At 41.3% G+C, this 27,291-nt stretch overlaps 1 protein-coding gene across 12 annotated transcripts in view; it reads right to left on the bottom strand.

Annotated features, from left to right (window-relative positions):
• The window catches only part of PHF21A (PHD finger protein 21A), a 142,849-nt gene extending 116,309 nt beyond the window's left edge, over nucleotides 1-26,540 (bottom strand). For 7 of the 12 annotated variants that reach the window (XM_068399686.1, XM_068399676.1, XM_068399682.1 and 4 more), the window contains exon 1: nucleotides 26,147-26,540. The gene's annotated coding sequence lies outside the window, so the exon portion shown is untranslated. Of the gene's footprint in view, nucleotides 1-649; nucleotides 731-13,561; nucleotides 13,628-25,415; nucleotides 25,502-25,813; nucleotides 25,836-26,146 lie in introns of those variants that run through there. The other 5 variants (XM_068399678.1, XM_068399677.1, XM_068399680.1 and 2 more) reach the window with 5 other exon arrangements.
• Nucleotides 26,541-27,291: the final 751 nt, after the last annotated feature.

The following is a 27,291-nucleotide window of genomic DNA, read 5'->3' as shown; positions in this document are numbered from 1 at the left end:
ATGCCTGTTCATGTATAAAGGTGGATGACCTGAACTTTTATTTTAGTGAATTACTTTGTTATTTAGAAGGACTGTTTATCTATATATACACTAAGAGGAACCCCCAGTCCTAATTAAATCTATAAGTTTATGCTTTATTAACAGTACAACAGCAAAGTTTCGTATTTGAAGCAGGGAGCTAGGGATTTTTTTGCAAAAATTAAGATTTACATGATGTAAAGATATAAATCAGTGGAAGGCAGAGTTTGGCATTTGTTTCTAAAAATTTTTGTTGCATTCTGCCACAGTCCATAAAGTTGATGGAAACATGGGTTGGTTTTGGTTTTTTGTTTTGTTTGGTTTGTGGTTTTTTTTTTTTTTTAGAAAACAGTTTATCAATTAAACTTCAAAAAATGTCACTTCGTCTGTTAAGTCTTAAAACTGGATTTTTTTTAGATTATTTTCAGTTTATTTACAAAATATACATACAGCTGGTAGGGAGAAAAAGATGGAAGGTCAATAGAAAACAGAAGGAATTGTCCCTTCCTAGCTGTACTAGCCCACTGTTTTGTCTCAAAATTTGTAAGAAATTCAAAGAGAAGTTATTTGGAGGTTGGTATTTTGGGGTTTTTTTAACAAGATGCCTAGAACAATGCCTTCATTAACCTACTGTTCTTAAGGTGTGTTGTAAATGTCTCATTCCAGTCACTGAGAAGTTTCTGCCTTCTTTCCGTACTTCAGAGACAGAGGACTGTTTGGGGAAAAGGAGATAAAGGAAGAGGAGTTATAAGGATGAGAAGACTACTTTCTAGAAAGAACACACAGTAAATCCTAGTAATTGATTTAACAACTGAAGACTCAAGAAACAAGAAACAATTCAGAAAACTTTACTCCAGTACTAATTAAAGCATTTTTTCCCCCTCAAATTCCATTAAGAATGGAGGGATCTCCGATTTCTTGTTTTATTCTTTTAAAGATGAGGAGAAATTTCATATTGAGTGCCAAACTATTTTTCCCCTTCTAGCAATCCACTTTATCTTGGAAAGAACTGGCTTGCAGGAACGATGAGTTAGTGAGGCAGAAGTGCCTTAAGAGCTTTGGGAAGAGGTCCAGAGTACAAAAGGAGATGATCTGGGTAGTGTTGCAAGACTGCAGGCATGAAATGCAAAACAAGAAGTATCTCCGACTATCACTGGAAGAGCTACCACACTTCTGATGGGGAGAACTTCAGGTATGTGCACATCCCCTGCTTGTACAAACTATTCTTTGAATTTTATCCATCTACTAGAGACGTTCAGAGGACAGAAAAATCAGAAAAGCAGCCCACGCCACAAAACGGTGACATTCAAGGACAAGTACGGCCTTCCATTTCCACAGCAGAAAGAAGTGCTATTAACTCAATCTGCCAGCAGGGGGAAATGCCAAACAAGTGAAAAAAGTTAAAAGAGCAAAACACTAAAGATGAGGAATAAAATTAAACAAAACAAAACAATTCTCCCCGCCCCCCCCCACACACATAATCTCAGCAGTTAAGGAAGGGAAAGATTCTGCTCCTGGAAAGAGGAGGCAGGATAAAGGAAGGATATAAGACTCAAAGGAGCATAGTATTTTGCTCATTCTTCCAGGCTTTAGAGAGGAAACAGTGAAAGTGACAGTCCAAAATATAAGCATTTAAGAACAGTACCAGCAAGCAAAAACAAGCTTTCAGTCTCAGTGTTGGCACAGAGTGACTGCAAATCAATTACAGTTTTCTTAAATCTAGTGTTTCAGTGAAGAGCAATGTTTTGTGATTACACAACTGAGAGAACTAAGGTGAAAGAATATGAATTTTTATAGGACTATCCAATATCAATGTATGAACTAATTTATTTGAAGTGAATACATATATTCTAGAAAAATCATTCTGCATTACAGAAGACTTCCTATTACATTTATACAGAATCCCAAGACTCTGGGCTTTTTTTTGCTGAAGATATTTCAGAACAGCAGGGGTCTCATTAGACACCCTGTTTTTCCTTCTACCTTATAAATATTATCTGTACACCATTTCCACGGTTACAAGGTATAGTGAAAACTACTTAAAGGGAGTATCAGTTAAGGGAATAAATCCATGTTAAATGTATTTTGATGAAGGGCAACTTGCACGCAACAGACAGGAAATTGACACAATTACACAATGCATTTTAAAATTAAGAAATAGAAACCCGAAATGTGAAAATTTGTTGAACAAAGAAATTTAACATGCATTTACAATTAAAAAAAAAAGACAAGCCCTGCAATCACAAGGACTTTCAGTTTAAAACATCACAGGCTAAGAATCCCAAGGAGCAACACGGAGATTTTCAGTGACAGATATTTGCAGGCTAGCTACACAAGCTTCTACTGATCTTACCTTCCCACAAATACCAGACCAAAGCTAGGTACACAAGTAATAATAAGCAAACATTAAAAAATGCAGATGAATTGTGATTAGTGATTATATGGTAGAGCACCTTGCAACAACAGGTGATCTTTTATGCTTCCATGTATATAAAGCTCTTTCAAAATCAGATGCTGTACTTTCAGTAAAGTTCTTCTCTCACTGTGTCCATGAAACCTGCTAACTGAATGATAGTTCTGCAAGCATGCACAAGGAAATATTAGACTAACAGTACATCAAGAGGTTTAAGTAAATCCCAGTTCTGCTCAGAGTTCACAGTTGACCTCCAGTTTCTCCACTTTCATTTAATTTATCCTGCAGCTGCAACACTCCCACAGGCAGCTAATCTGTCTGACAAAGGCACTCTCCTTATGTTCTCTTCCAGCTGTGAAGTCCTACCACCAGCAGTCCCCACTCTTTTCTGGGAGGTAGCGGGGGGGTGAGGGGGTGTTACACTCTGCAGAAACTTGAAGTGATTCACATATAGGTCTGGGGAGCACCAAGCACAAGCTTAAGCAGCAGCAGCACTGGGCTTGCAGCAGAAGGGAGATCTCCTTCCTTCCTTCAGCAGTCATCAAGTTCAGCGTGCTGCAGTGGGTAAGAGACTGAGCACGTTGCTGCTTTTCTTTTTAACTAAAGCAATCATCAAGGAGTTATCTTTCACTTTCCCCACCTGGTCAGAAGTTTGGCTTGTGAGATATGTTTTCAGTGATCCAGTCACGTAGACACATTCTTTTCATTTTGAGACTGGAAGACCTACAGGACGACTGAGGGAAAAAGAGCCATCTGAATTCTGTATGTTCTGCTTGTTACTCAGGCAGAATAGAAATCGCTATTATTTTCTGCTTATCATCATTATGGCACAGGGGATAACAGTTCTCTACTTGTTTACTGTATCATCCAGGAAAAGAGTATATAAAAAGGACAAGGAGAAAAATAATCATTTAAGATGTACTTTTAACACTAAAATTAAACCAGCCTGTGCTGTTTTCGCTGTGGGTCAACTTTCATGTCAATATACCGGAACAAGTAGTGGTCCACACTTCCTGTCTGGCACAGTTCTTATAATAAACTGGTCTCTTCAATTTAATTATTTTAGTACATGCATTAAAAATAAGCCATTTCATGTATATAAAGTACAGCAGCATAAACTTCAAAATTAGCTGCTGATGTACATTCTTGTGTTCTGTATTTTATGATACTGAAAAATACTTAAAAGAATACAGGAGCTGATTTTATCTTTTGTAGAACTTTGAACAGGAAGCAAGATGGCTCAAAATGAAAAACTATACATAAATTCTTGCCTTTACAATGCTACAGATCACTGGCTCTAATATGTCACAGGCTTCTGAATAATTGTCAGAAGACAATATGAAAACGATTTGTTAGTGAACAGATGTTCACATGACAAAAGTATCAAAGACCAACCGTTTGTTTCTTAATCTGTCTTCAGATTTTAAGAACAAGATGAAAAAGGTAATGCTTCTCACCTGCTAGAAGTGATTTTTTGTCTAGAAAGAAAACTGGCAACTTAATTTCACGCAGTTCTATGCAAAAAATTCTCAGACTTCTGTTGATTCTGTTGCGTGCTCTGAACCCTGCAAAAGGCGGCTAGGACCCTCTGCTGCTACCAGAAAGGTATCACATTTTCCTCTCCTCTTGAATAAATAGAACACCTGTTCTAAGTACAGCCTGCTAACATTTACTAAAAAACATTCTCATTCTCATTCTATATTTGAATTTGATTTGCTTTTTAGTCAAACTGATTTAATTTCACCAGCTATTATTTCGTTATACTATGTTGTCATTTTGGCACTCCTGATCTCCTGAGCACAGGGACCCAGCAAAAAAAAAAGACCAGCTTAAGACCCTCTAACAATAAGTACAGTATGCTCTGTGTATAGATTTGTTAAAGAAAATAACCAGCATTAGGGTTTTCATGAGTTTCTAGTTTCGTGCACTGATAAATTATGATAGAGCACTTAAAAGCAGCAACATGCTTTACAAGTAGTCTAAATAAAAAGGCAGTAAACAGAGTTAGGTAAAACATGTTTGTTTCAAATTCTGAACTAAACAGAATATTGAAAGCTCCCTTCTCTTCCCCTCCATCCCAAAATAAAAGCGTGAGTGAGAAAGGACTTCATTACATTCTTAGAACTGTTATCAGTGAAGTCAAACCCAGCCACTCACATTTAGCATGCAGGCTGTACACACTCCCAAGTACGTCACGTCACACTGAGAAAACACGCTCGCTGAGCTATCTGCCTTCCCAAGGCCTCCAACGCAACCGTCGCTAGGCCTAAATCAGGTAGGCTCTGTGTGCAGTGCTGCCGCAGATGAGCAGAAGTCCACCCCTTATCCCCATTTTCTTTCAGATTTAAACTACCACATGATTCCAGCATCAGCTTTTTTTCTCTGCTTCCTCTAGCTGTTGTGTCTGTATTTAAAAAGACAAGTGAATCACAATTTACTGTGCAAGATTTGGCCCAATTTTTTTTCTTCTTTACTACACCAGCTGCCCTGATGCTTCCGAGCCATTGTCAGCTGTTGTTTTTTGTTCCTTGAACACAACAGGACTCAATCTGCCAGGCTGCATCACTGTTTTTGCAGCATACCTCTAAGGGGGGAGAAAAACCCAAACAAAATCCCCTCTTCTCACTTGCTTCCTGCTGTGCCCTGTGAACATTCAGATTTCCCCATTCTCTCAACAGATATGTAAGACCAAAACTGGTTCAATATTCATCCATTTATCTCTCTTTCAAAACCAATTCCTTACTCCCCTGTTTATTTTCATACAAAGCTATTAAATAAAAGTGCAATTAAGTGGTGGCCCAAGTACCTTAAGTATTCTCTTATAAAGAACTTGATTTCTCTGCCAGGTTAATCCCATTCTGACAACTACTTTAAGCCTTTTACTTTATCTAATTCAGCATTTTCCTGCTCTTGTAGCTTTGCAACACTCAGGATTTAAAAAAAAAAAAAAAAACAAAAACACAAAAAACTTTTGTCTCTATATAGCATTAACTTTCTCATCCAGGCAAGATGGAACAACACCGAGATAAAACCGACATTTTCTCATAGCTCTACCCTGAATGACATTTTGGGTAAAGTACTTGATGCCACACAGTCTCATGAGTGACACAAAACTACAGGGGAACACAACAGCATGAACTGAAGTATAGAGGAAGTCTCAAAATTCATCTTCACCAGGCCAAACAAAAAGTGGTAACATTCTGGAGGTCAAACATATATCAGAATACTGCAGTAAAACCAAACCAAAACAAAACCAAACACAACTTTAAAGAACACTAAGACTTAGAGGTAAGTACAGAAATACACACTTTACCTGAACACTGGAGACAAAAATGGTTTAATTGTACTTTAAAAGAAATCCACACAAAAAAATCAAAACTAAACAAAAAAAAAAAATCACCACAGTTTGTTTCTTCCAGGGAACAGTCCACAGCAATTAAAAAATAAAATATTTCCAAGACAATCCAGAGTACATGCAGCTTTTTTAAAAAAAAATATATAGTTATTACACAGTGATTTAACTAGCTCATTGCAATGGAAACCCTGACACACTTGATACACAAAATATTCATGACAGAGTCCTAAAGAACTCACTATTAGACAACCACCAACACAAAAAAGACGGACAAGTGAGAACAAGTTTATATACAAGTTTATATATGCACCTTGGAAAGACCTGTTTTCTATTCCCCATTACAGATTTGTTTTCTGATCTCAAAATTTGAGCAGCTGTTTCCCCCTCTCTATTCTGCTCAATATATCTGAATTACAAGGTTTATTTCAGTCCCTTGTCTTCCAAGAAACACCTGCCCCAGAAGGAAGGAAAAGCAGAACACCACTCTTCACACCCTTTTCAGCCTCCTCTGCTGCAAGAAAAACATATACCCTTGTACAGGGCAGGAGGTATTTACGTTCCCAAAACAAACACAAGCATTTTAAAGAATTCTAAAACAAGAGGCATTTAACATCTTGGAAGTCACTCCTAATGAATAATAGTCCCTACTGTCATTTGAACCTGTGCTAAATGGCATATTTTCAAATCATCTACTGGAGAAACATTAAGAATTCCAATTATTTCAGCTCTATTTTCTCAAGTTGCATTAACAAGCACGTAATATCTGGCACAGATTCTGTGGGGGAAGTGGCTTGTATATCATCCTTTCATACACACTACAGGCTCCAGTCCTGGAAGAAGGCAGAATGCTAAGAAGTATTTTTTTTTTCTGAAGAGGACAGGATGGTTGTCTAGTGAACAGACCAAAGGACCCTGGGATCAGCAGTAGCATGTGTTGCCAATTTCAGAACTAGTTCATTTCAACAGCCTCTGTCAAGTTACTTAAAGTGTTTCATCATCCAAATACAAATGCACAATTAATAATGACACCTGGTCTATAACACTGCAAGTATTAATTTCCTGGCTTTGTATGTTTTTAGAAGTGTCTGAATAAAGTTCACTAATATACAAAACAATGGTTTGTCCAGGTAGAGACAGAGCACTGAAGGAAGCTTCAGCTGCTTAGGTTACATGTGCTGCAAAACCAAAACACATTATTCAGACTTCTCATTCATTAACATCTAAAACTGTCAGTCCTACCGTTTCAAAATCTGCATACAAGTTCTTAGACAAGCAGTCAAGATAACTAATTTTTATGAATTAAACTTTTTGCAGTTATTAAGTTCCTGCTGCAGTCACACAGCACACTAGAGACTGTTCAAATTCCACAACAGATTAATACTAACCTACCAAAAAAAATTTTTTTCCACAATTTGCCAAGCATCACAAGTATGCACCCACACAAGAGCACAAGCTGCTAAGAGCTTCTGAATATAATAATGTAAAATTATAACTCAAATTACCAAATGCACAAATAGCAAGGAAGTTGAAAGGGGGTTGATTCCCCCAACAATAATGTAAACCACCTAGATATCTGAAAATTCATACAATCCATACACACTGAGCAAAGTAAAGGATGCAATTCCTACAGCAGATAAATAGTTACAGTCTGGATGTCACATCTGCATGTTCATACATGAAGCATTAGTCTTCTTGCCCTCCAGGCTAGAAGTCTTCTGGACAGAAGTGTCTGTCACAGCCCTTCCTCCTACCCCTCAGATATTATAAGAAAGAACACATGTATTACTCTGTCAGTCTAATTATTTAATCCCCAATCAATACTTAGAGCAGCAAGGGAAAGGTAAATTCACATGTAGAACAGTAATAATCAAAAGAAGCATTACTTTCTAGCAATATTTCTTCTCTGAAAAGTGTCTGTTCCCACTTCCTAAAAATTCAACTAGTTAATACAAATTCCCCCCCAAAAAACCAAACTGAGATGTTCTAGTTAAACAAGGATTAAAGCTATGCGAGTTAACACCTGCCCTTTGCCTGACACTCAAACTGCCTTAAATCCCTCACTGAGATCAATGCTGGGTGAGGGAGAAGTTTTGGCTTTCAAACCAGAGTTTCAAGCAAAAACTATGAAAATCCTACTAAGATGAGAAGAAGAGATAAGCAGTGGATTCTTGATATTTATTCAAAAAATACACTTACAGCTGGTCATAACAAAAACATGACAGACTTGGTTAAAAACACAACGCAGGGACTTCCACAAACCGGAAGAGGAAAGAACTGAAAAAAAGAGGTAGGCAATGCCACCACCTACCAGAGGTGATATAATTCACAGTACTGAGCTTACAAAGCACTGTCCAGTTAAACTATCATTTTAAAAAAGAAAAGAAAATAGTCACATCTCTGAAGAACACTCTCTTCTAAGTATTCATATATAAGATTGCAATCTTAATGAAATGAAGCTTTTGGTCATCCAACTTCAAAGCAAAATAATAAGGACACTGGAATACATACATCTTGAACAGCAAAAGCTTCATACACCACATTGCATCAAAACCAAAAGGAAGGTGAACCCATTTGTACAGCTCACACCACCTTAGAGCAAAATCCATGACAGGACCTTCCCCTTCTTAAGAATATATTAAAAGACTGAAAATAAAGAAAACACTAAACAATCAAAAAGCAGGAAAGTTACCATAACAAGGATCAGGGTTGAGTCTGTGAACACTTTTAACTGATCTGGCAAACAGGGAGGTTGCAGAGATTATGATGCTTTCCATCATTCCAGATAGTTAAAATTAAAGCAAACTTCAAAGAGTTCTAAGGGATCTGATAATACCAAGTGATTGATTTTCATTTGTCATTTTATTGTCCTATGTCAACAAGTGCAAAGTAACACACTCAGAGGAAAAAATAACTCTAGCTATAAACACACAACGATGAGTCTGAACTAGGCATTACTCCTTACAAAAAAGATTTTGAGATTATTGCAAGCAAACAGCTCAACTCCCAGCAGCAAGCAGTCGGAGACAATCTCAGAAGATATCAGAAAGAGAATAGAGAACAAACAGGGAACATTCTGCTGTGGTGCATGCTGCACATAATTCTGACTGCTCCACCTCAAAAAGGGGAGAGCTAGAAATGGTATGAAGAGGAATGACAATTAGGGAGCATGTTTAAAACAAATGAAACTATTTTTCTCACACCAACCCACCACGCATACAGAAAATGCAGTTAAACTGCATAGAACTTGCTACTGTGGAACACTATGGAAGCCACAGATATGAATGAGTTCAAGAAGGCAGCAAACAAATTCACCTATAAATAGTTTGATGTTGCCATTGACAGTGTGATAGCCCAAACACAGCTTCCATCTCAGGCAGCAGCTAAACAAGTGTCTGTCAGAAATCTACTGTTAATATTTCAGCAGCTGACAGAATTCACCTATTTCCTACACCATTCAGTCAGCTGCTGCTGCTGCTGGCCACTGATAAAGGCAAGATGCTGGATTAGATGGACATTTGGTCCATCACCGTATGTTAGTTCTTACATTTAATCATATTGAGCAACCACACTGGTACACGTCTTGAGTTGTTCTGGAGATTGGTTGTTCTGGTAAATAAACCAGGCTATAATTCAAGTATGTAATGTTAAAAGCAGAAATTTTAACTTCTGAAGCAGAAATCAAACTAGTTCATGCTCATTGTGTAATATAATGCAGCATTGAAATAAAGACATGATCAAATATTTAAGGGTATGTGGTTTTTTTTGTTTTTATATAACCCATCAGACTCCTGGAAAATTTTCCTATAAGCCCCTCACTAATCAGGATGTCAAACCAAAGGAGATTCAGGCAGTTACTCTCTCCTAACCGAGAAAGACCCAGAAAGTTGGAAAGCAGCACTAGACATAAGCCATGGATGTTTGCTGGAAAAACTGCCAAGACCCATTTAAGATTGGCAACAATTTGGCTTCCTCCCAGCTGACCAGAGGAAAGATCTCCTGAACCAATGGATTCAAAGGGAACATGTAGGTGAATGTCTGACTCCTCTCCAAGAAAACTGAACTTGCCAAAGTCATCAGGTCCTGTCTAACCCTGAAGCAGTACTGGATGCTCTCCGTTCTAATAAGGAAGTCTAGCTGAGGAAGTACTACTGTTGCAGAAAATGCGTAATCTCAAACTGAGGCCCAGGACAAACATCGAACAGAAAGAATTCTGCTAGGAAGTACTGCTAACCCTGCTAGAAAGCACTGCCTAAACAATTTGGTGAATGTCTGCTTTCTCATCACTGTCAGCTTCCTTCTCTTTTGACAGATGAGCTTTTGAAGATAGCCAAGCTGAAAGCCATGTAGGATAAACAAGCAGGTCTCAATCTCTGAGAAACATAGAAGTTTCATTTTCTAGAGCTCAAATTACAACGGGTCTGGAAAACAAAGCAAGTGTCCGGTATACATCACCCTTCAGTACTGCTGTAGGCAATAAGATGAAGATAGATGTACCCAATAAGCTTATCATCCTTATCAGGACCAAGCAAGTATCAAGGATAAAAATGCATAAGAAAGAGCCGAAGCTTTGTGATCAGTTTCATGAAGACACAGACATTGCCTCAATAAATTATTGCTCAGCTACATGGGTGAGAAAGCTGACCACAATCCAGTTAAGAGATTTCTTAAGTCACACAAAAAAAGACAAAAAAGTAAGAATTTTAGGCTGCTCTACATTTTGTTTTCATTTCATATAGGGAGTAGTATCATTTTGTTATTTAAATAACCTTCTGCTTATGGAATCACACAGGTTGGTTGGGGGTTCTTTCATTTTGGTTGGGGGGGGGGGGGGGGGGGGGGGTGTGTTATCTATGCAGCAACAGCATTGCAATTGGCCCTGCTGAAAGAAAACAGCAACATAATGCCCTTGTCATCCTAAAGATCACTTGTGCAAACTACACAGGCTACAAACTAACAATTCAAAGAAACTGGCACTCTTATTTTCAGTTGGGAACTTCAGATCTACTGCATGTTTTCTCACTCCATGCTGTCATAGGCTGAATGTTCCAGGTTTAATTTGCTGGTATCCCCAAGAGAACCGCAACAAGATTTAATCACAGAATCAATGAGGTTGGAAGAGACCTCTGGGATCATCAAGTCCAACCATTGCCCTGACACCACCATGTCAACTAGACCATGGCACTAAGTGCCATGTCCAGTCTTTTCTTAAACACATCCAGAGATGAATCATAACACGTGTGTGTGTACCAAGTTTATTCAGGCTTCAGTGCTTCTGCTGATCATCCATGGGGCAATATTTCTCGCTTCTCCATCCCACCAGTAAAGCCCATCGCAGACGCATAATTTGCCTTCCAGATACATAACTTGGAAAGTTTTCTTCTGAAGTGCCCCATCTCTCACTGAGAGCACATTCCAGGTATAAAAGAGCTCCAAACAGTACCAAAAAAACCCCTCAAATCTCATTCACATTTTTTGCTCACAATAAAAACCAAATGCTTATCCTGTTGCTCTTCTCCTAAGTTCAAGGGGAGTTTCTGCTCTCCCTCATATCTGCTGATACTTCTTCAACACGGGAAAATTCAGTTGATTCCAATATATTCCAAAATACAGGCAATGATTTTGACGCATCTTCCTCTCTTCTCACACACTAGGCTGCATGGAGACGGAGGAAGAACTGCACAACTGCATGGATATCTCCAGATTTACGCCCATTTGCCTGCAATTCCAAGCCATTGGTCTTAGCAATGATGCGGGCTGACCTTTCTGGTGCAATACAGTTCTCCTGTTAGTTTACTTCACATTTCCATGACACTTGCATACAAAGCAGAACCGCTTCCTTTGCCAACACTAAAAACAAGAATTGAAAGTCTTCTCTCTGAAAAACGCAGTGTCAGCCAACACTACCTCTTTGGATCTCAGGCCTTTAATGCCAAGGCAATATACCTGAGAATTATTTTAGAAACATCATTTCATTAATGATGAGGTGATGTAAATAGGATTAACTGCACATGAACAGGAGAAGCATGCCAATCACTAAATTGTTAACAGAAGAAGATACTCCAGGAAGTTTCATTACACCCATCTATAAATCAAGAGATCACCAAAACCAGAATTCTACTTCACAGAAGTCACATCATAGAACATGAGATGCGGTAGTTATGAAGTTGCCTTGTATTTGGCCTTGAAGCTGTCTCCACAGTTACAGAGTTGAGATGTCACAACATAAAAACACTTCAGTAAAGAGACTGTACTAAACCAGCTTACTGCCGAAACTCAACCTCAGGCTTACATAGAACCAGAGTCTCAAAACATGAACAACTCTAATGAAACATTAGAGGGGCACATGCCAAAGTTCCTGAGCTCCACCAATACTCTAAGACACCAGCAGACACCACAAGCAGTGCCATTAAGGGTTGTAACTGGAGATACTCCAGAACAAGAGACATGCATTTAAAAGATCATGATTCAATACCCCACCAGAGCCCAAGAGCCTAATGCCATGGGTAGTCACAGAATTAATCACATGGAGTTCTAAGCACCAGACTCACACCTTTAAGAGAGCTATTTACAGCAGACAGCGAGGCATATAACAAAAAAGGAGCCATACCCTTCATGTTTGCATTGGAATATAGTGTCTTTATTAAGCAGCACTAAAAGAGTTAGTGGAAGCAACGCTGGACCCAGCCAACTGCGACAGATGCAGAAATTTGGGTATTGCTGACTCTGCTGATTTTCCACTTGGAAAAGGGGTTTGTCCAAATTAACAGAACAAGATATCTGTCCCTGAACAGTCACTTGGGAGGACTGGAGAATTCTGCTCACATAAGCTGTATACAGAATAGTTTTAACAAGTGGTTAAGACTTCGGCACTGAGGACACTAGTTACTCAGTGTTACTTTTCCCGTGCATTGAACCATTCCATGTAACTAGCTATGTTAAGTCCTTTGTACCAGACTCAGGAAGTATGATAAAGAAACAGTGGTATGACACAGTAAAGATATTGGAACCGCATTCACACACTGGTCATAGACGAAGTACATTCTGGAGATGTTTCAATTTGGTAAGTGTAAGCACTAACCTTAACTCTGACCCTCTGGATACATTTAGGATGTGTACAAATGTAATAGTATCTGTAACAACATAATCATGCCTACATGGTAATATGCAATTTCTTGTGTTAATTGTATAATGCAAGGGATCTAGAAAGGTGGACAAAAAAAAAAACCACAAACTTTCAACAGCAACAACCACCACCATCTTTCCACTCTACGTTTTCAGGTTCTGCAGAACTTAACTCAGGACTGTTTCTTGGCACCAGTGCTTACCTACGCAACTCAGGTTTCACTGGATTTCAAATTCACATTTATTAATCATTATCTCCCCTATGCATCAGAAGCTCTCCTATCCCCATTCAAACCTCTACTTTTCATTCAACCCAAGATAACGTAATAAAAAAATATATACAAAACTTCAAAAACAAAGTATCCTATTTATTTTGCACAACCAGTTTTACAAGGATCTAGCCTCCTTTGGGACAAGCACTACTTATTGGTACACCACCCATACTTAATCTGTAAATCATTTTTAGGCTCATTTTTGTTTACAATGTAGCAACATTCAGGACTTGAAGGAAGCAGGCAACTTACTGAATTAAACACACAAGTGAGGACCTCCATTCCTGCTCAAGGTCTCCAATAAATTTACCACAATACAGAAGAAGTCAATGTCTCTCTGCCTCAGTTTCTAATCTGAAACATGGGAATAATATTACTTACCAGACTGACCTGTTATCTTTCAAGTGGAGCAGATTCTCAAATAATAACAGGCACACCTATACTCAAGTGAATAAACTATGCTGATTCACAACAGCAGATTGCCTGGGCCAAATTCCACGCAGTATTAGCAAGTCAACAGGAAGCACTCCAAAATTATTTCACTGATGTGCTCTGATCTTCCTTCCCCTACATTCCAGTCAGCTGGAAATCTCGCTGCTCCCTGTAAATAAATAGGCACAGGTATCAACCTCAAATTCTGCCTTCCCTTCTCCTTTTATGATATTCTCCCTCCTTACCCCTTAAAAGCCTTTTTTTTTTTTCTTCCTTCTCCTCAAAAGGACAGAAATGGGAACTGTAGCATCTGGAAAATGGTATTTGTAGCTGGGGTAGTCACACTCAGTGTGGGAGTACTGATGGTAGTCACTAATCTGAAAGGAAGAATTCAAGTAACCATACACTTAATAGAAGTTCTTTTCTTCTCAAAACCATGATTATTGAATATAAGTAAAAAGATTTACACGCTATATCACATAAACATAACACTGAATCACTGTGCCAATCTAACATGGAGCCACATAAGCATACAATTAGTGTTTAATGGAAGAAAACTGAGTGTAAGACTGCGGTACAATGAAAGTGAACTTCAGCTACAAGAAAAACAAAGTGTCCAAAACATTTTTACTTGCACTGATTGCCACCGATTTTTAACTGATTGTTTACTTAAAATAGGAAGACTAAACTGTAGATTTATCCATTTTTAGTGGCTACTATAACTAACTGAAAGGCAATACCATTTTCAGCTTTCACAATGCTGATAGAGTGAAAGGGTAGCATGGAGCATGGTATGATTTTCATACCTTTCTAAACAAAAGGAATGGCTGCTGGTGGCAGTGAATTTTCATTCTCCCTCAAATTATTTTTATTCCCAAGGAGCCAGGACCTATCCCCAGGGTGCTTTACCCAGAGGAGAAGGCAGTAACATGCTGCTGAGGGACACTCCTCTTTCACATCCCCTCACACCAACATCACCAACAACCTTCACCTGCTCTCCTGGGACCTACTGATTCCACGTACACAACAGCCCCACTCCAACATTGTCCTAGGAGATGGAGACAACCACCACATGACAAGAAGGCTGACCATAATAGCAGACACTAAGATAAGACAAAACGGTGCAGCGCACTAAACTAGTACTGCATATGCCACAGTAGTATCAAGAGCAACACTCGCAATGATGCGTTTACAATCACAGCACAACTGTGGTATCAGTGTAGTGCTCATCATTACTGTAACTTCTTTGCAAGGCTACTCTTTAAACAAATTTGTTATCTAAAAATTAATGCCCAGATTTTGAATTTTTTTTTTTATGGAAATGTTTTTAATGGATGTTTAAACACACAGAGAAATTCTCATGCACTCCTTTCATTACATCATCCTTACATATTCCTCTTCTTGCTGTTTCAAGGATGACTTTTTTCTTTTCCTTTTAAAATCCCTTTGAGAAAAATCCCAGCTCCTCTCAATTTAGGCTCTGGTTATCACACAGTAGAGGGGAAAAAAAGCCGTATGAGGACCAGAAACATACATGAAAGTTTATTGCGCGATTTTAAGTCCCTTCTAATACAACTTCTGATCCCCAAGAGGCCCAGACAAGTCTTACTACCTACTGGACTACCAAAGACCACAGCATGGAAAGCAATGTTGAGAAAACAAAATCTAATCATAAGACAATGGAGGGTGCATAGCTGAAGGCTTAAAACGTATCCTGCATATGTGGGAAAATGGCAAAAATTATGGAAAAAAAATGCAGACAGTATTTACCACCTTTCCCACATTATGCAAGAGTTCCTGAAGAAGCTGCAGCAGTTTCTGATATACCCGAGAGAAAAATGCAGGCATGTCTCAGGTACAGTACTTTTTACACACAATAAACAGGGATATAACAGATACTTGTCCCCTTCCTTTAAGTTTTCAAAAGCCTTAGAGTAAACCAGCTTACATACATGATGATGAAATCATCCACTATATTAACAACATATTTGGCATAAGGAAAAATCAGCATTTTTGGACAAAACCAATCATGGGCAGAGAAGGGTAGATTAAGTTAGAAAAGGGAAACCAGAAAGAAGGTCCCAACTTTTGAGGAATCATACATGTTTCTCTTGCACCAGGAAGGAGCAAACTTAAGGTCAGTTATTTGCGCTCCTGCAGTTTTGTAGCAATCACAATGTCAGCGCAAAACAACTTGAGGCACTGGTATTCACACAGTCATAGACCTATGCGGAACTAATCAATCCGCCACTGCGAAGATACTGTTACTACAGTGAGGAACTAACCTGGAGCATGCATTTAACAAGCCACCAACATCAAGTTTTGACTGGCTGCAAAAACTGCAGCTCATCACCACTTGATGGAAAAAACCGCTTGATTAAATTAAACACTGCACAATCTATTAGAGTTCTTCATCAACAGCCAGGCATCCAAATATAATTTCTGCAAGAAGTAAGGTGGGAGAAGACACAGAGAGTTTTAAGCCAAGAAGAAATTGCCATACAGGGATGAGAATCATGCGAAGGGGGAAGATTTCCGTGTTTACTTTAGAGCACGAAATTCAAAAGAAAAGTAGAGCTGGTGAAATATGCCAAAATGCAGGTGGGAAATGGAAACTAAGTCTCTGATTCTGAAACAAGTTTCATGGTGACAAATCCACTGATTTCAGCAGGATTCTCTGAAAGTGCAAAATGAGGGGTATGGTATGATGGGATTCCTCCTTGGGAGAAGAACTGCAGTTGACTCAAGGACAGGGACCTGGTGTTCAGAAACGGCACAAACCTTGCTAGTGCTTCCCAATTTATTCCTGACCAGAATGTACTCTCTGAAAGGATAATAAGGGAAGCTCAAGTAGCCACATCCTTTCCGTTTGGGGTCACTGACAAGAGCATACTTAATACAGCAAATTCATACTACACACAACAATAGATTTACATGATAAAGATGCTTATCAGAGACAATTACTGCAAGCTAAGCAGCATTGAAATAGTAACGTATTTGGAGCTCCAGCTAGATGCAAATTAGCAAAAAACTTCATTATTAGTAACATAGGCCATTGTAGTCCTTTTACAAAGTCATGAAAAAAGGTTTGTTAGATTGGGAGGGGGGCTGTTTTTTTGTTGGGGTTTTGTTTGTTTTTTACATCCATCACAAGTTAGGCTGTTCAAGTTTCAGACTGAACATCTCAATTGGGGCAGTTTTGTCACCTTGGCAAGAATGAAGAGACAGAGACAAAAAGTATTTCTTCATCAACAACTAATTTCTCGCTTTCACGTAAGATTTTGTTACGTTAGCAAATTAAGCAAAAGCCCTGAATAAATAGATTCCAAGATCTTACAAAGCGTAACAGGAGCTCAATATTATCCACTTCTTAAAGGAACAGCAAAGACACTAGGAGACAAAGTACCTGGTGCCAGATCCCCCAAGAGCCAGTAGTAGCATCTTAAACAGATTCCACATTCTTCAAACTTTGTCAAGTGCTTCAGCCCTGCAAAATCCACCTAAAGATACCTTTTTTTTGGGAAAAGAATGAAATTCTGGTACTCTCGATTCAACTGGGAAGCTTCCCATTGACCTGAGCAGGGCCAGGATTTCCTCCTAGATCAGGACGCATTTGCTCTTATGAGATAAGTACTTACAGAAGAGTTTTTCTTTACACCTATGCATCAAACCCTTTTGTACATCCCTATTACCCATATTCCTTATCTAGAATACCCTGACACAGCAGCGTTACAAAGGGCACTGTCGCAGGCTCTCTACAGAGGGTAAAACATCCTTGAAGGACAAGATACATCATCGTTCCACTAATATAGATTTATCTTGGTTTCTTCTCCTGCCTGTTGTGTAGGCCCAATCAGTCAATGAAAGGGAATTTCATCCTTGCACGGCAACAATGACAGCCTTTCTAATCACGTCAATATACTAATAGTAACTATTTCAGCTAACCATGTGTCCTGTCAGCAATTTGCTCCACATGGGCTGTGAAGGGGCTGGGAACACTTAAAGAAAACTATATTACTGTTTACAAACTCTATTACATTTACAGCATATGTAAGGCTTTTGACAAATATCTGTACAGATTTACCTTTTTGTATCCGTTTTAAACAGAAGTGTCAGCAAAGTCACACAATGCATCAGTGCTGACTAAATACATTCCCTACCTCAAAGAAGCTATTACCACCTAAATATCTGTCATATTTATAATCTGTACAGGTGAAGGAGAGAGCAACTTTTTGTTGGGGGGTTGTTTTTTGGGTTTTTTTTGCACTACTATGAAACAAATATCAACGCTAAATTTATATTGAGCAGAATTTCCGGACACCTACTAAAAGAAGAATTTTGCCACACAGACCTAGATATAGCTAATTACTGTGAATACAAAGAAGCGACTTTCCAACATTAGAAGTTTGGAGGTCTTGATCCTACTACTACTTATATAGGTTCCAATTTTAGGCATTCAGATATTCTCTCTGTCTTCTGTGGGACTTACAGTAAAATACACATGACTTTTTGCAAGACTGGAGCTCTAATTAATTTATCCAAAAACATCAAAAAGGTCTATTTAGTATTGTTTGGCACTTCAATATAAACTTTTTTTATTATTAGCTCACACAAACTGAAGAACAAAGAAATTGACTGGGATCAGTTAAAGTTAAGTGTTTGCTCACTTAAAAATTAAGACAACTGCAGTACCCAAAACATGGCACACAAGACTACAGAGAATACTAAATTTGCTACTGACCTAACGATTGAAATCAAATTAACGTCCACGTTAACTTTAGCAAATCCCACTGAACATTACTGGTTAACATCTTGCATTAAAACACACAATTCTTACGGATATTAAAAAACAAGCATTCTGAAAGTTACTATTGCTCTACCCCTACTCCAGAAACACTTCACCTTCTTCGATGCAAGTTCAAGTGTAGTGGTCAGGGCCCAAACAGACGGGACAAAACCCACCAGATGTGCTCTGCCTCTGGCCACAACTGCCAGTACCCGAGTTTGAGACCCTGCGTCCCTCTGGCAACTGGCAATGACATCACCAACCCCCACAGCAGGAACCCAAACCAGCTCCCCTGCACTGCTGCGTAAGGCACCTACGTCATTTCTCGAACTCGAGGAACAGAGCAGAGAAGCGAGATCTCGGCAGGTAAAAAGCTGTTCACCTCTCGCTTTGACAGAAACCCACTGTGACAGTTGGGTGGCAGTTTGAAAGGAGAACATGGCAGCCATATTGCCAGTAATGGGAGCCTCCTCCTGCCAAATGTTTCCATCCATAACGTTGCCTTGAAAGATTAAAAGTTCTTTCAACTTTGCAAGTATCCTGTTTGATATTCTGTTGAAAGAAATCACAAATGAAGCAAGGTATTAGCGCAATTGTTAATATATTCTTTGTACAAAAACGCATCGGCAGTTGGAAGACTTCTTTCGTCGACTGCTTTTCCCTAAACACACTAACCAACTATAAACTGTCTTTGACTTGTAAATAAAAATACGTGCTGCTGCGCAGTAATAGCGGCACAGGTTTAAGCTGAGCAACTAAGAACTGCATAAGGTATCAATGACTCGGTTTCTAAAATATCATAGCGTCTTTCACTTGTCACCCCGAATCTCCAGCTTCTGGTCATGAAAACTACAGGTCCCAGGATGCATTAGTATACCACAGTCCAGGCAAGCTATTCAGCTAGAAACACAGCACTGCATACTGGGACCTGTAGTTTCCATGAGCCACATTCTTACTGAAGATGAGACCAGATGTAGGCCATATTGCACACCTCCACGGGCCAGCAAACAACATACACACCACACCGGAGATCACTGCTAGCAATCATCAGGTAAGCTGGATTGATATCTAGTTCTCATACGTCAAGACGACAAAGATTTCAGCAAAAATACACATCAGCTAACCAGTACTTCCCAAAGAATAATCAGCAGTTTAGCTACTTTCAAACATGCAGAATGGGCCATGGCTTTTTAACATCTTTATACTAAAGTGCAGTAAGATTCCACCCTATAAGACTGCTACATTTATTAACATTAAAGAGTGCTCTTCAGAACAGCAACAGGAAAAGTATGTTTGGTGAGGGGCATAATCTCCCTGTCCAGAATTTAGTAATCTAGAAACAAATCACTCTGTTCCTCCATTTCTACAACGTACTGAAGCAGGAGCTTGCCTCTCTTCCAAAAAGAAGCAGAGCTTAGTTGAAAATTAAATAGCTGTATCTCAGCGTAGGCCTCAGAGAAGAATATGCTGTACTTCAGCTCAGTAAAGGGAAGGGCAGCTCCCCCTACCAGTCTGTTCTAAGAAGGTTTTAATCGAGGAAGGAAACAACCAGGGATCAAAATGAGTAAGTCCTTTCTTTTCCCTCCGTTTTCCCCGAGCTCTGGATTATTATTATTAAAAAAAAAAATAACATGTATACATAATTCCATCTAAGTACTTATATGTTTCACTAGTCTTTGTAGAACAAGACAGTCTTTGCTACGTTTCCAGGCTAGCATGCAGCACCCGCAAAAACACGCAAAAGAGAAAGGACCATGACTCTGACCCAAGAGAAAGACGGCGTCCCGTTGCAACAGAAAGACCAACGGTGACGCTTCAGTCACCTGAAAGACATCCTGATGCACTTCCCTATAGAGGCAAAAGGCCTCAGGAGCATCTAAAGGTTTTGTCAGTACAGCAATACTGTCCATAGGCCAAAGACAGTTGTTGCCATAGTTACTATCATCAGCCAGTTTATCAGAAAATAATTATTGTGATTACTCAGAAGTTTTGTTAAAACAGTTTAAAGCTTCAACAGGATACCACTTGATCTCTTCAATTAACTGTTTGCAACTACGCTGCCTTCGGGATCCACATAGTTAACAACGCTTGGATCTGCAGGGTTGGAGGGAAACAAGGGAAGGAATCAATGTTCCTTCTCCCTTTCAAGTACTGACAGCTTGTATTTCGCAGGCAGAAACAACGAAACTGAACCGACCGTAAGCTTGGCTGCTCTGCTAGAGTTCTCTTCTCGCAGGCCCAGAGGCCGAGTCCAAGCACAGGCCATCTTAGAGTCACAGGCTCAAATCTGCCCTCGTTTGTTTTAATCCCTCAGCCATCCATACTCGCATTAAAGAAACACACCGGCTACATTTTCAAAACCTATTTCTAATTACACATGCAATGGTAGAGTCCCTCACTTAATAGGCACGCAACACAATTTCTGCAGCAAGTGAACTTGGTAACATTCCCGTTTGTCCTACAAGTGCAGTACTGTCAGGTGGAAGGGAAGAATCTGGAAAACACACGTTTTAAGAAATAAAAATTAAAAAAGCATAGAAGCTGTGTGAACACGGCCTACAACAGAGCTCACATTAAGCAGAGCCTCACTCCTCATGTACTATCTATAAATGCATTCCCACCAGTAACAACAAATATTAGGCTAGGACTGGGGGGGGCAGTAGTATGGGGGGGGGGGGGGGGTGTTTTCTGGTGTGGGTTTTTTAAAGCATGCTTTGAGCATACAATCTCTAATCAAAGAGTCAGTGTTTGCAACGACAGCGAAAAAGAAATCTCAGGTAAGAGGGAACGAATAATAGGTCAAACCATCTAGGCAAAGAGCTTTTACAGCACAGAGTACTTGATAATTCCAACAGAGGTATTAAAATGATGTAAACAGTAAAACAGAAGATAAATGCTACAGAGAAGCCTATATCAAGTAGCACATTCTTTCCTCAAAAGCCTGGGACAATCAAAGTATTAAACCAAAAGATTCTGTGGTAAAGTTGGGACTTTGTTGGGGCAGTAGGCATGGCAATCCTCTCAGACCAAAGGAAGGGACTTTTCAGAACTTTCTACAGGTTTAAATATTATTTTAAGGACAGGTGATTCTAATTGTAAAGTCTGATTGTCACGTGAGCACAACTCTCCTCAGCACTAAGTACATTTTTAAAAACTCTTGATTTTTGTACATTTTATAGCCATTCTATATCTACACTCACCAATTTGCTTTTGTGAGCTTTTGACACAACAAAAGCAGAGTCAAGCAAACTTAAAATCATACTTGACCAATTTTATTCCAGTGAGGAACTTGGTAAGGTGCAGTAGCCATAAATGTTTTAAAACTTATAAAAGAAACACAGGGGCTTTTTTTTTTTTTTTAAATGAGACCGTATTTGCAATAAGAAAAAAAAAGGAAAGGAAAATATGAAAATAACAAGTTTTCCCCCCTCCAAATGTAAATAAACTTCTTTTTTTTGACTGCATAATGCATACCTCTACCACCAGCACAAGCCAGACACTGGCTTTGTGCTGTACTGAACATGAAATATTAATGTAAGATACCTATAAAAACTACCCTTCAGCTCACCCTCTATTTACAGGGTACAGAAGTAAATATCTTGCCCCTTGCATTCGGCAGACATCTCAAAACCCTTCTGTGCACTGCCCCACCTTTCCAGTACACGGTTTGTTCCTAAATAACCTTTGTGCAGTTAAAATACATCAGAAACAGGATGTGAGCTGCTTTCTGGCACAGAGTAATTGAACAAGGGCAATTCACGAGCGTACAGGAGCCAAGGCCTTTTGTGGAGTCTTACACTTCTAGTATATAGCTACGCGTGTGACTGCACAGTTGTGAGCACAAAGGGTGAAGGGGACAGTGAAGAAATATCATCAGAAGCTTAATAATAGGTTTTTAGCACTGCCCCTTGTACACAAGGAGTCTCTCCTGAAGGCTGGTCTGCTTCACAGCTCACGTCACCGTGCGATGTCCCTCCAAAAATCAAAGCCCTATCACACTATGAAGTTCTTTCTGGAAGATTTAAACAAGCAAAACCAACAAACCCGAAACAACAGTAAAAACATTAAGTCACCAACATGTGTTTCTCACATGACGTTCATCTTGAGTTTCTGGTACCCATGCAAAATGCCCATAACACAGAAAATAAGATAGTTCATCAAGGTTCTTACAAACCGGTATTGAAATGAAAGAGAAATCTCTGTTGTAAACAAATTCCAGTAGTATCAATCAATGTGACTGAATAAAGTTCTTCAGGTCTCTGAGAATAAATATAAAGGAACTGAACAGCTACAATGTGTTCATATGCAATTATCACCATTATAAACAAACCGCATGAACAGCCCAACTGATAGCTGGGCTCACTATTACAGCTTTCCAACTGCACACAGAATTTCACAACTTTCTAAGGCGCCATTAAAACACATTTTATTTTTCTAAGAGGGAAAAAAAAGAAAACAAAAAAGCAAGAAAATTGCCTCCTTTGTACACATCCAGTCCAAGGATTTTTATTGGTTTTTTTTAAATTATAATTTCCACAGTGATGTTTAACAGACACACACAAAACCATCTCTAAAAAAAAAAGAGAAATAAAATTGGAGTAAGAAATATTTAGGCCCAATACTTGAAACACAGCTGAAGCTACATGGCCTAGGGTGAAGAGAGATATTTACAAAACCTAAACTGAAAGCAGAGATCTTACTGCTGAAGCTGGAAACACAACAGCATTTTTCTCTGAGCAGCGTAAGTTTCAGTTTCCTACTTTTGCTTTATTTAAGTTCTTTGAGGGAAAGTTTTGTATTTTCATTCCCTAAAGGAAGAAAACCACTTTCAAATGCCACCTTCTGCCTCACAACAAATCCAGTTCAGGATGGACATTGAGAAGAGCGAAGATTAAAAGCTTTCAGGTAGAAATCTTACGATGACTAATGATAAAATAATTATTAGTAACAAAATATTCCTTAACGCGACATTTTGAATTATACACCATGTTAGCTTTGTTAGTTAACTGAAAAATCACTAAAAGCCATAATGGGATTCACCTCAAGTTTCTTGTCGCTCAGGTCAGTATGGCTAAAAACTGAGGGTGTGACATAGTTGACATCCAGCTGGTGGTAAGTACTCAGTGAGCAAGCACCTACCTTCTGCTGGACAACCAGTCTCTTAAGACTTTGAAGTGATACTCTAAACATGCTACTATGCAGCATGAAATCAATGGATAAAGAGGTTGCTTCATGCTCCCTCTGTATCACCTCAAACTTCTAGCTGATATAACTATCATAAAATAATCTGATTTCTCTACCACAGTAAGGTTAAAAGGTTTAAAAACATGAGAGAAGGACTTCACCTGTTTTTTTTAAATACAGTTTTAAAGTTTCACTTACTGAACTACAGAATTCCTTTCTAGAAAATAATAATAAAAAATGCCCCCCAAGAAACAGTTCCATGCAGCTATCATGAAACATGCCCAGATATAAATAAAATTCCCAAAGCCTGTGATCTTTCTACTGAAGTGTGGTAATTAACTTCTCCAACTAATATGGGTAGCTACATACATTTTTTTGTATCTTTTTTTCTTTTAAGATCCTGTTCTTACTAGTAATTTAATGTCACTATTTAAATATAAAGTTATATTATACACAATCACTAACAAGCTTAATACAAAAGTTTTAGCATCACACGTTAACCGGGTAGAAGCCACGAGTTTTAGGTTTCTAGGGCTGTCGTTTTTTTTTTTTTCCCAAGGCTTTGAAAAGCATGTTATTTTCTTCAGAAATTAAGCCCCAAAATAAGCCTCTTTGATGAAAAGTTAAACATTCCCCTGCTATGTAGCATATCCAGCCTCACCAACTAGCTCCGGGCAAGTACAGGAAAGCCAGAAGAAGCTGACTTACAAAACTGAAACTAAGCAGGTGTCTTCATTGTTAGATGTGAGCACAATGAAAAAAGAAAAAAAAAAAAGGAAAGAAAGAAAGAAAGAAGTCAACAGGCAAAATCCTTTTTATATCTGATATCTGAAAATCTACAGCTAAGCAAAAAAGATGTGTCCATACAGGCGCACAGGACTATCTGTCCTTTAACCTGATAACAAGCAGCAGCGTATCTAGTTAAGAAAACTTCACTGGCCCAAAGGAGCCTATCCCTGACTAGAGCCCTGCCATTACTGAGCGCACATCCCCACCTGATTTTTCCACGCTCGGACCTACCGTACATCACAGTACACAACTTTCTCGCGACACGCAAGTTATTACCCCCAGTGGGACCTTTTTACATGCAGTCTCCACAGTGAACAGAAGTTCATTGTCAAGCTCAGCGCTTGGGCCCAAACAAACATCCAGCAAGTAGGAAGGAGAGAAAGAGGGGAAGTGCTCCTATCCACAATTGTAAGATTTGCAGGCAATCACCGTTACTTACAATTAAAAAGTGGGAACAGGTGTAGCAGATATCATACTTTGATAGCTGAACAAAGAATATTACAGCACGTGACTGAAATGTGATGACATTTGTTCACCAATCGAAAACAAAAGCCACTCTCCAATGGCACTCTCTCCTCCACCCCCAAGAATTAGGAACTTGGAAATCTCTCCATATTGAAACACATCTGTTCATAGCCTCATTTTTTGACACTTGAGAAGAAGTTGAATGAAGAGCTCCATGCATTAATCCAATACGAATTCACCTAAAAACCTCGGCGTACAATCCTGCCAGCACCCACCAAACTGCAGAGGTGGCTGGGGAAAAAGCTCTACCGACAGTGAAGCTCGGAATAATAAAGAAAAGAAAAAAAACACACACCACCACAAAAAAAAAAATATCCCACAGAAAGGCAAGTGAAAAAAGGAGCATGCACAAGAGGACTACACCAAATGGCAGAGTCCCACATCGAGCCCCACTCCACCTACACAGACGCAGAAGGGAGGGAAAAAATAAAAATAAAGAAGTAGCCGTCCCTAATGCCGGCAGCCGTGCCGGAGCAGGAGCGAGAACCCCCGGCGGCGCCCCGGCCCCGAGCTCCGTACCTGTGCGGGAAGGGCAGCCCCAAGGCGAGGGGGGCAGGCCCGGCTCCAGAATAACAAGTTGCTGAAGAAACGGAATTTTCCCGGCGCTGCTCGGGCCACAAAGACGAATGAAAGGAAGGAGGAGGAGGAAAAAAAAAAAAAAAAAAAACCGCAGCAGCGGCTTTACTACGAATTATCCATCACCGAAAGCGGCATCATTTCCCAGATAATAATAAAACTTCCCCGACAGCATCACGGCGAAGGACCCGACCGAGAGAAAAGGGCCTGGAAATAATCATCCTGAAGGAAACCGGAGGGGAGGGGATAAGCCTCCCTCCCCCACCCCATCCCCAGTGCAATGTGTCATCTCCTTCCCCTGCTCCTCCCCCCAACCCCAATGTGTCACCTCCTCCTTTTACCCCAAGTGTCACCCTCCTCCACCTCTCCCGCTCCCGCTCGCAAACTTCTGCCGGCGCCCGCCGGGGAGGCCGGGGGGCCGCGGCGGCGCCCCGGGACGCTCCGCTCTTCTCCCCCACCCCCCCCGAGGGAGGGGCCGGGGGCCGCGGCGAAGTTGCTGCTCCTCATCGCCAAGTTGGCCGGAGAGTGCGGGGCGAGCCGCCGCCATCCTGGGCGCCCCCAGCCCCGCGGCGGCGGCGGGGGGCGCGGGGGGGAGAGGGGGGGGACGGCGCCCGGGGGGCGGGGGGGGGGGCAGGGAGGAGGAGGAGGCGAATCCGAAAGGTGGGATACTACACCCTGCTGGCGGCGGCGGTGCTGCTGCGGGCCGGCCGGGGTCCCCCTGGCAGGACCTCTCTGTAAGGGGGAGGACTCTTCTTCATAGGGGGAGGGCGCCGGCGCCGCCGCTCCTCCGGGCCTCCCTGTCCCCCTCTTCTGGGCGCCTCTCTCTCTCTCCTCCTCTCACTTTCTTTAAGCTAAGCGGGGAGTGGAAGATGGTAGGTTGCTCCCTTCTCCTCCTCCTCTTCGCTCGCTCTCGCCTCTGTGGGGTCCTTTTCCTTCCCCCTCTCCGCGGGGGGCTCCTCCTGCGGCGGGGAGGAGGGGGCGGGCGGGGAGGGAGGCACGAAGCCGGAGAGGCGCAGGAGGAGAGAAACTGTGACACAAAAACAAGCCGAGAAGCTGAACTCTTCTTCAATCCCATTCACCCGGCCCGGCCGCAGCACCGCTCGCCGGGATCCCTCCGCCGCCGGCCTGCCTGCCTGCCTGCGGCGCGCTCCCGACACGCCGCCGCGCGCGCCCCCGCCCGCCCCGGCCCGGCCCGGCCCGCCGCCGGAGACCCGCGGGGGAGGGGACGGGGGGAGCCCGGACCGACGGACCCACTGCCCCCCCTCCTCCCCCCCACCCCGTGACGGCGGCGGGGCCCTGCCGGCCGGGCCCGGGAGGGGGGGAGCCGAGAGGGCGGGAGGGCGGGCTCGGCGGCTCCTCCTGAGGGGGACTACTTGACGTGTCGGTGCAGCGAATTTATTTCCCTTTGCCTAAGGAACGGGCTGTGCTGCGGCCTCCATTGCCTAGGGAAAAAGCCCGGATGTAAAGTGAGTGAAACTAAAGTAGAGTGAAGTAGGGCACCAAACTCTGCCGGAGCGGCGCCGCCGGCCGCGGCGGCGGGGGGCACCGGGCAACAGCACCGCCCCGCCGCCGCCGCCTCCCCGCCGATATCGGGCGGGGGGGGCGCCGACGAGGGAGGGACTGGGGGGACTCAGCCGGCTTGCGGCCCCCCCTTACAACTCCCCCCCCCGCCGCCTCCCCTCCCCCTGCCCGGCCGGTCGACGCGCGGGGCTCGGCGGGGGTGGCGCGCGGGCGCGCGGGCGCGGGGCCGCGCGCAGGAAGCTGGGGCGGGCGGGAGGAGCCGCGCGGGGCCCCGCCGCGAGGGGCTCCGCACAGGAAG

Source organism: Nyctibius grandis, chromosome 4, assembly GCF_013368605.1.
Source record: "Nyctibius grandis isolate bNycGra1 chromosome 4, bNycGra1.pri, whole genome shotgun sequence".
In the NCBI taxonomy this organism is placed as follows: Eukaryota; Metazoa; Chordata; class Aves; order Nyctibiiformes; family Nyctibiidae; genus Nyctibius; species Nyctibius grandis.
Note: the sequence above shows the minus strand (reverse complement) of the source record. Positions and strands in the feature narration are given on the sequence as shown.